The 10,000-nt window shown below is 45.4% G+C and overlaps 1 protein-coding gene across 1 annotated transcript in view; it reads right to left on the bottom strand.

Annotated features, from left to right (window-relative positions):
• Positions 1 to 10,000, bottom strand: part of mapk8ip2 (mitogen-activated protein kinase 8 interacting protein 2) — a 79,184-nt gene that overhangs the window by 47,091 nt on the left and 22,093 nt on the right.

Below are 10,000 nucleotides of genomic sequence, written 5' to 3'. Positions count from 1 at the left end.
TCGAATGCCAATTCGGTTCCCCTTAGTCGAGCTGCTCTGCTATACTCAGTCTTCCAACGAGGCTTAGCTTCAGGCTGTTAGTTAGATGGCTGTGGCAAGATTCGTGCTTCTTACATTTATCGTTGGAGTGCTTTAGATCCCTCATCCCCGTTGCAGTCCAGATTGTTTCAGTCCCAGGACTTTAGAACAACAGGCAGGGGGAACAAAAAAAAACGCATCACTCACTGAACAACCAGCTAACCAGCTCCGGTTAGCATACAGGCTTGAGGAGAAGCTACGGGTGTACGTCCTCCCGCGGTCGATGCTCTGCTGCTGCATTTTTAAATCCGGACGTTCGGGTCCCATGTCTTTCAGTCTCTTCTTATCGACATCTGATCGTCGATTGAAAGGTGTTTCACGATGAGATACCACAGAGTTTTCAGTCGCCATACTCACAGAATCAAAGTCTCTGCTAGCTATGTTGCTCACGTAGATACGTGAGATTTATATGGGATGTGAGGGAATGATAAAGGTCTCTGATTCGACAAATAGTCCAGTCGCGTTGAAATAAGAAACGATGTCATTGGTTAGGGCGCAAAATTTTGCGCCCCAGGATCGAACTTTCATCCGCCAATGAGAAGCTGTCCTTGCTCAAATGTTGCAGAAAAGTATGAGAGCTCCCATTGACTTCCATTTGGCCGGCGCCCCTCCAGGGAGGAGGGGCTTATCTCAGTGATAACGAATGGCAATATATTATATTTGGTCACATTTAAGTGGTTGTTGACAGGGGCTTACGGTCTCCCACACACATTTAACGCGTTAACACAGTACATTTCTTATTTTAATTCTTTGCCATATAATGTTTTTTTTTTTTTTTTTTTCATCTCAAAATTTTAGAAGGGGCGGCGCCCTTGCGCCCTGTATTGACGCACCGCCACTGGATACATCACTGAATGTTTACTATCTAATAAAAACACACATTAAGATGTCTTCATTGTTACAAAGCACCGACTCACTATCATTCTCCACTGAGATTCTGTACCAATCCTATCCCCACCTAGCCTGACGATGTCATACTCATAATTCTCGTCAGAATATGAGTCTGATACTGCTCCATTGGGCTGTGATTATGGGGCGTGTTTCAACCGAACCAGGGAAAAAATTGGATAGACCTACAACCAATAAGCCAATCAGCTCTCCAGCGCCAGCCATGATTGTTGAAAACGAATTCAACCCAACGGCTCTTTGGTGACGTGGTTGATTACGTTACTGTTGATCATCTGTCCATCATCGTATAAAGGAGCATAGTCTGGGGGTTGCCTTTTTTTCTCTCCTCCCCTCTCCTCATGTTATGCTGTAATTTCTCCCTATTCAACCTAAATTTCCCTCGGGATTAATAAAGTATCCATCTATCTATCCATCTATCTATATACATTTGGTAAATACATATCTCAACTCAAAAGTCACACAAAATGCATATCAGGTGTTGGTCCTGAAGTGATCACAGAAAAACATCTAAACATTATACATCATATAAAAACATACATTTATATTTATTAATATTAGAAGTAATGTTGCTAACACAATGTCATTTGTAAAGAAGCTGTCAGAGTGTTAAAATGATATCCATTAGGGTTCTTTGCGAAATATAAAGATGTCACACTTTTTCACAAACAACTTGTGTGAGAACTAGAGGCCCCAACACTGGTCCTTGAGGTACACCAGCTAAGTCAGTATTGATTAGACATTTGACCTTCCTTTCACAAGCCTACATTTTGTTTCACAAGCCATAACAGTAGCCATTTTGTTTCACAAGCCATAACAGTACTGTTTGCCTGTTATGAACCTACTACACTGGTTGTTAGATTAGTTAGTTACATAGGTATCTTATCATCTCATCTCATCACAATGACCAGAAAGCTATTACTGCTTCCATACTCATGAGAAAATAAATGTAAGTATGTGCACATATGAGAGTGAATCTCATACACATTTCCCCTGGAGCACTTTCAAAATGTATGCCAGTCTGACCATCAGCAATGGGCAGTGTACATGGTTTGGCTCTATAGACTACTCATAGCTAGCTAACCTCTATAGCATTGATCTTCAACCGGGGGTCCGCGGAGGTACTGCAGGGGTTCCGCCAAATTGTTTCATCTGAAGCATATTTTTTCCCTCTTCCAAAAATTAAAAACGTCAAATAGTCTACATAAACATAAACAGAACGTAAAAATTGCTTTCTATTCGTTTATAAAAAAATACACAGGCTACCCATGAATCTTCATTTGATCACCAGAATCAGAATCAGAATCAGAATTCTTTTAATGGCCAAGTATATTTACATATACAGGAAATTATCTTGGTGGTTGGTGCATAGGACATAAAACACATAACATAACAACAAAATAGCAAAAACAAGAATAAAAGACAAATACAGAATATTAGATAATAATAAATAATTGCGAATTGGAATTGGCAAACCCAGAGTCAGTGTGATGCAGGGGGCTTGTTTGTGAGCACCACTGCCGTGGGGAAAAAACTGTTCAGGTGGCGCGAGGTTTTGGTCTTTATAGCCCGGAACCTTCTGCCAGATGGGAGTCTTTGGAATAGGTGGTGACCGGGATGGGAAGGATCAGCGATGATCTTGCATGCTCTCTTGCTGGTCCTGGAGTGGAACAGGTCTAGGAGAGACGGCAGGTCGCAGCCGATGACCTTCTCGGCTGACCGAATGATCCGCTGCAGTCTGCCTTTGTCCTTTGCAGTAGAGGCAGCGAACCAGATGGTAATAGATGAGGTGAGGATTGACTCAATGATGGCTGTGTAGAACTCGACCATCACTTTCTGCGGCATGTTGAATTTTTTTAGCTGCCGAAGGAAGAACATCCTTTGCTGGGCCTTCTTGATTGTGGAGGTGATGTTCTCCGCCCACCTTAGGTCCTGTGCCATAATTGTTCCCAGGAATCTGAAAGACTCCACAGTGTTAACTGGGGAGTCACACATGATGAGGGGGATGGTTGCGGCTGGGCTCCTCCTGAAGTCTGCTACCATCTCTACTGTTTTACAGGCGTTCAGCTCCAGGTGATTCTGGCTGCACCAGAAAGCCAGGCTGTCAACTTCTTTTCTGTAGGCTGCCTCGTCGCCATTGGAGATTAGTCCAATGAGGGTTGTGTCATCCGCAAATTTAAGGAGTTTGACAGAGGGGTGGCTGGAGGTGCAGTTGTTGGTGTAGAGGGAGAAGAGTAGAGGAGAGAGCACACAACCTTGTGGGGCTCCAGTGCTGATGGTCCGGGGCTCCGAGACAAGCTTGCCCAGCCTCACACGCTGCTTCCTGTCTGACAGGAAGTCAGTGATCCACCTGCAGGTGGGCTCAGGCACGCTCAGCTGTGTTAGCTTGTCTTGGAGGAGAGCTGGGGCGATGGTGTTGAATGCGGAGCTGAAATCCACAAACAGGATCCTGGCGTAGGTGCCGGGGGAGTCAAGGTGCTGGAGGATGAAGTGGAGTCCCATGTTAATTGCGTCATCTACAGACCTGTTGGCTCTGTAGGCAAACTGCAGTGGGTCGAGGAGGTGGTTGGTGATGGCCTTGAGGTGGGTCAGCACGAGGCGCTCAAAGGTCTTCATTACCACAGAGGTCAGGGCGACTGGTCTATAGTCATTAAGGCCTGTGATCCTCTGCTTTTTGGGAACGGGGATGATGGTGGAGGTTTTAAAGCAGGCAGGGACCACGCATTCAGCCAGTGAGGTGTTAAAGATGTCCGTGAACACTGGAGACAGCTGGTCCGCACAGTACCTTAGTGTGGAGGGAGAGACAGCATCTGGTCCAGCTGCTTTGCGGGGATTCTGTCTTTTTAAGAGCTTATTGACATCCCTCTCCTGAATGGAGAGAGGTGTGATGGGGGGGGAGAGGGCTGTCTGGGATAATTCTGTGGGAGAGGGTGGAGTCTTTGTCCAGGCTGGGAAGAGTAGATGTGATAGCTGTGGTGGGGACAGGGTTAGGACTGGTCCATTGTCTGTCGAATCTACAGTAGAAGTCATTCAGATCATTTGCCAGTCTAAGGTCTTCCATAGAGTGGGGGGATTTGGTTTTGCAGCCTGTGATCACCTGAAGGCCTTTCCAGACTGACGAGGAGTCATTGGCTGCAAATTGATGTTCCAACTTCTTAGAGTACTGTCGTTTGGCCTCCTTAATCTCCTTGCCAAAAGAGTATTTCGCCAGTCTGAACCTATCCTTGACCCCACTCTTGAAAGCCTCCTCCTTCTCCAAACGAAGCTGTTTGAGTCTTGCAGTGAACCAGGGCTTGTCGTTGTTGTAGATAACCCTGGTGCGTGTTGGAATACAGCTGTCCTCGCAGAAGCTAATGTATGACGTCACAGCCTCTGTATATTCGTCCAGACTGCTGGAAGAAGTTCTAAAAATGTCCCAGTCTGTGTCATCCAGGCAGCCACGCAGCTCCTCCACAGCTTCTCTGTTGTTCCAGTTTTTTGTTCTCCGCACAGCAGGTTTAGAAATTTTAAGTTTTTGTCTGTAAGCCGGGATCAGGTGAATAAGAGCGTGGTCGGAAAGCCCCAGAGCAGCGTGTGAAACTGCATGATAAGCCCTGCTGATGGTGCTGTAGCAGTGGTCCAAAGTATTCTCCTCCCTGGTCGGGCATTTGACTAACTGTTTGTATTTCGGGAGTTCGTGAGTGAGGTTGCCCTTATTGAAATCTCCAATGACAATAACAGGAGAATATGTATTATCTCTCCTACTCTCCACTCCTAATATCTGATCAGCGAGTTGACGTTGAGCCTCTCGCACGTCAGCTTGCGGTGGGATGTAAACTCCAGCTAGAATAAAAGAAGTGAATTCACGGGGAGAGTAGAACGGTCTGCAGGTGATGAAAAATGATTCTAAGTCGGGAGAACAGGATTGTAATATCACTTTCACGTCATTGCACCAACACTGGTGACATGTGTTACCATGGCAACATGTGCACTTTTAGCTACATTTAGCTATCTGGTGCCAAAACACGTTCCTTGCCATAACCATAACATTTGAAATAATGGATCGTTTTGTAATTTCTGGTAATAAAAGCTCCACGTCAGACACCACTCATGGCGGTTCAGATGATCTACCTTCAGAGGATGCCAACAACCCTTCCATGAATAGCCATAAGCGCAAACGGGTGAAGACACGTAAATATTCAGAGAATTATCTGAAGTTTGGCTTCACCTACAAAGAGGCCGATGGTGACGAATTAGCAGTGTGCGTGGTTTGCCCTTCCGTGCTATCAAACGAAAGTATGAAGCCATCAAAGCTGCAAGGACACTTAGAGACAACCCATGCTCACTTCCAGGCCCGTTTAAAATCTATTGAGGGCCAGCAGACCTTGATGACACAATCAGCCAACATTGGCGAGCTAGCTTTAAAAGTTTAATATTTCCAGCAGCTAGTGATATGTTCAAAATGTTTGGGAAGCATCCCATTGCCTGCCCTGATATTACCTGGCCAAAATGTGTCTCGATGTGCACAGACGGTGCAAGAGGCATGTGTGACGCACTGCATGCTTCATAGGGAGAATCTTGTTGCCAAAGACATGAATGATGAATTGTCAAACGTCAGGCCTCTCGCTAGGTATGAGATATTTCATCCATACTTAAGCTTCTCAAGCTACTCAATTCTTTGTCCCTCCCTAATTGAATACAGAGTGATGGCTAACTGTAAGGGAGAAAAAATGTCAATAATAAACAGAAAAATTGAAACGAGTTTTGTGTCACAGATGATGTGTAATTCTGTTCAAACATGTGTATGGGGAGTGTGTGTGTGTGACTGACACTTAGTTCCAAATAAAAGATATGAATATCAGGCCTACATTTTGGGCGGTGGGGGTGGGGGTCCCTGGTCAGTGTCTCTCTCAGCCAAGGGGTCCTTGGGCTGAAAAAGGTTGAAGACCCCTGTTCTCTAGATACTCATAGCTAGCTTACCTCTATAGACTACTTATAGCTGAGATACATGGTGGAAGCCATATGTTACTTTGACTGGATAGTTCAAGGAGCCATTCAAGGATCTGTCTTTTCTACCCGCCGGGTCCATATCCAAGATCCACATTCCTCAGAATGACAGTATGGATGAATGTTCTCCCTGTGACCTTGGTAACCATGGATGGATGTCCTCCCTGTGACCTTGGTAACCATGGATGGATGTCCTTCCCGTGACCTTGGTAACCATGGATGGATGTAAGACTGTATATAAATATTTAATCTTGAATTTTTTATCTTTTATCTGAGCTCGGATTATACTCACATTAGTGTTGTTGCAGTTGTGACCTTGATGGTCCATTTTATCAGACTAAATGAGAGTTTGAACTGTTAAGTATAATCAGACCTGATAAACTTGTTATGATATGAAACCTACAACTACTACACGCACACGCACGCACGCACACACACACACACACACACACACACACACACACACACACACACACACACACACACTTATGAATGGAAAGTTCTGTCTGGGAAGGTGAGGGAGGATGAAGGAACGCCGTGGCTTGGGTATAAGAGCCCCGTGCCCCAGCAGCTCCTGTGTTGAGGAGCAGAGAGAGAGAGAGGAGCCACCATGAAGAGTGTGATCATCGTCCTGGCTTTGGCCGTCATGTCTGAGGCCATCAAGTAAGTCTTCTACTATTGGTTCCTCTTTGTGTGACGCTCTATGTCAGCTTTTCTCAAACTATGGGCCGAGGACAGGAAACTGCCGCTCCGCAGAGACGCTCCACTGCTAAGGTCAAATTATGCTCTGTGCTTCTGTGCTTCTGTGCTTCTGTCACGCGCCACTGTTAAAGTCAAATTATGCTCTGTGCTTCTGTCACTCTCCACTGCTAAAGTCAGATTATGCTCTGTGCTTCTGTCACTCGCCGGATAACTGAACGGATTCATGGAACCGCTGACTGACAAGTAGGCTAAAAAAAAAAAGGTTTTAGCGATCAGGAAATGTACTTGCTAATGAGGTGTCATCAAACACCGCATGTGTAGGAGGGGTGTAGTGTGTCTGTGTGTCTGTGTGTCTGTGTGTGTGTGTGTGTGTGTGTGGTTGTGTGTGTGTGTTTGTGTGTGTGTGTGTGTGTTTGTGTGTGTGTGTGTGGTTGTGTGTGTGTGTGTCTGTGTGTGTGTGTGTGTGTGTGTGTGTGTGTGTGTGTGTGTGTGTGTGTGTCTGTGTGTGTGCGTGTGTGTGTGGTTGTAGATTACCGTGAGCACTCATGCTCAAGTGAGACACACTAGCAGCAGAGGAGTAAGAAGAAGCAAACATAGTGGACTCCTTGTGGGATTCCTTCACCTGTCCATCCACATAAACTAAACCGCTAGAAGAGAAGCGAGGGGATAACTCCCTGTACTAGCACTGAGCAGTGTATTTCGTCGGATTTGAGTATTTATTCCTGTATTCCAGCGCGAAAGAGAGCCGTTTAGACTCAACACTATTATCCCTGTTTAAAAATCATTACAGTAATAACCTTTATAGAGGCCTACACCTATCTACTCTGCTTTTTACTGCACAAAGGCTGGGGTTGTGTCTTCCGACATTTAAACACTGTGTTCTTCAAAATGGAATTTAATGAAGAGCATGTCAGTATTTTCTCCATAAGTATTTATTTATCAGGACAAAGAAGTTTGAGAAAGGCTGCTCTATGTAACACGGCCTCTGTTGCAGTGTAATCATGTCTATATGCACATTCATAATCATCTGCTAATTATTAGGGTACCCCTGATGAAGGGTAAGTCCATGAGGCAGGCTATGAGAGAGAGGGGTGTGGAGCTGCCCTACGTCGACCCCGGCCTCAAGTTCCAGACTCCTGAGGTCCAGGCTGCTTCTGGAGCCACCGCAGAGTCCCTCCTCTATCAGGTGAGTTAACAACTACACCTTTAACAAACTCATCCTTTCACAAACTCATCCTTTCACAAACTCATCCTTTCATAATCTACACCTTTCATAAGCTACAGCTTATATAAATTACACCTGTTATAAATGATAGCTTTCATAAGCTACACCTTTTATAAGATACAGCTGTCAGTGAACAAAAAAAACATGCAATTCTGGTTGGAGCCTCTGGTCTCTTTAAGGTTAATATACTCTATGTTTCTGGTTAAGGTTAATATACCGTTTGTCTTTGGTCTCTTTAAGGTTAATATACTGTATGTCTTTGGTCACTTTAAGGTTAATATACCGTATGTCTGTGGTTAAGATTAATATACTGTATGTCTCTGGTTAAGGTTAATATACCGTATATCTCTGGTTAAGGTTAATATACCTTATGTCTCTGCTCACACTGTATCTCTGGTCTCTCTGCTGAGTCATCTGTCCTAATGTCGGCTCTCTCCCTCTGTGTTTCAGGGATTCTATTACGGTGTGATCAGCGTTGGCACTCCTCCACAGTCCGTCCCGGTTCTCTTCGACACCGGCTCCTCCAACCTGTGGGTGGACTCTGTGTACTGCAGCTCTAAGGCCTGCAGTAAGTGCCCTGACTGTGTGCCCGTGTGCCCATGTGCCCGTGTCGTGTGCCCGTGTGCCTGTGTGCCCGTGTGTCTGTGTGCAGCTCTCAGGCCTGCAGTAAGTGCCCTGACTGTGTGCCCGTGTGCCTGTGTGCCCGTGTGCCCGTGTGCTGATAGCCACGTGGCCTTTGGGTGAGCGCTGGGCAGCGGCACGCGCCAACCGCGTGGAGATACTCATGTGCCATTTCCAGTTCACAGCTTTCTGATCTTGAGTAGATCAAGTGTGACACCAATGCTAACATGAGTAGTTGCTAACATGAGTAGTTGCTAACAGGAGTAGGTGCTAACAAGAGTAGTTGCTAACATGAGTAGTTGCTAACATGAGTAGGTGCTAATATGAGTAGTTGCTAACATGAGTAGGTGCTAACATGAGTAGATGCTAACATGAGTAGTTGCTAACATGAGTAGTTGCTAACATGAGTAGGTGCTAACATGAGTAGTTGCTAACATGAGTAGGTGCTAATATGAGTAGTTGCTAACATGAGTAGGTGCTAACATGAGTAGTTGCTAACATGAGTGGGTGCTAACATGAGTAGTTGCTAACAGGAGTAGTTGCTAACATGAGTAGATGCTAATATGAGTAGATGCTAACATGAGTAGGTGTTCCTGTGGTTCAAACACTAGAGCAAGGAGCTAACCTGAGCACAACTATACCACTGAAAATCTATCTGTTCAGTAAGACAGCTCTAAAAATGCTCCAAACGATGTGTGCATGTGTGTGTGTGTATGCGTGTGTTTGTGTCTGTGTGCGTGTGTGTGTGTGTGTGTGTGTGTGTGTGTGTGTATGTGTGCGCACGTGTGTGTGTGTGTGTGTGTTTGTGTGTGTGTGTGTGTATGTGTGTGTATGTGCACGCACGTGTGTGTGTGTGTGTGTCCAGATGTCCACAGGAAGTTTAACCCTCAGTCCTCCTCGAGCTTCCAGTGGACCAACCCCAGAAAGACCTTTAACCTCCAGTATGGCGCGGGAGGGATGACGGCGTACCTCGGATACGACACAGTCAGCGTAAGCCTTCAGCGCAGCACCCAACAGCAAAGATTTTCTGCCATCATATCCTCAACATGGCAGTTATAATTATTGTTTCTTTCCATTTTCTTTATATATTTTGGAAATACATAAATCCATAAAAAAGAGATATGAATTGATGACATTTTTGTTCACACACTGACAGTCTGTAAAAAAACTTCAATTGGGATTTTTTATCAGTGCATTAAAAGCTTAAGGTAAACATGTTCTCCAAATGTCTCTACCATGGTAAGAAGAAACCGAAAACAAATTGTTGACATGCTGTTTGCAATGTTGTCAACATGTTTGCAATCAGGTGGGAGGCATCTCCGTGGGCAACCAGGTGATCGGTCTGAGCGCCACCCTGGGCACGGCGCCCACCCCCTTCGCTGGGATCGTGGGTCTAGGGTACCCCCAGAACTCTGCCGGAGGACAGCCCACCTTCATGGACACCATGATGAAGGAGGGTCTGCTGTCATACGACTGCGTTGG

The sequence above is a fragment of the Clupea harengus genome, chromosome 3, assembly GCF_900700415.2.
Source record: "Clupea harengus chromosome 3, Ch_v2.0.2, whole genome shotgun sequence".
In the NCBI taxonomy this organism is placed as follows: Eukaryota; Metazoa; Chordata; class Actinopteri; order Clupeiformes; family Clupeidae; genus Clupea; species Clupea harengus.
This window is presented reverse-complemented; position numbering and strand designations above follow the sequence as displayed.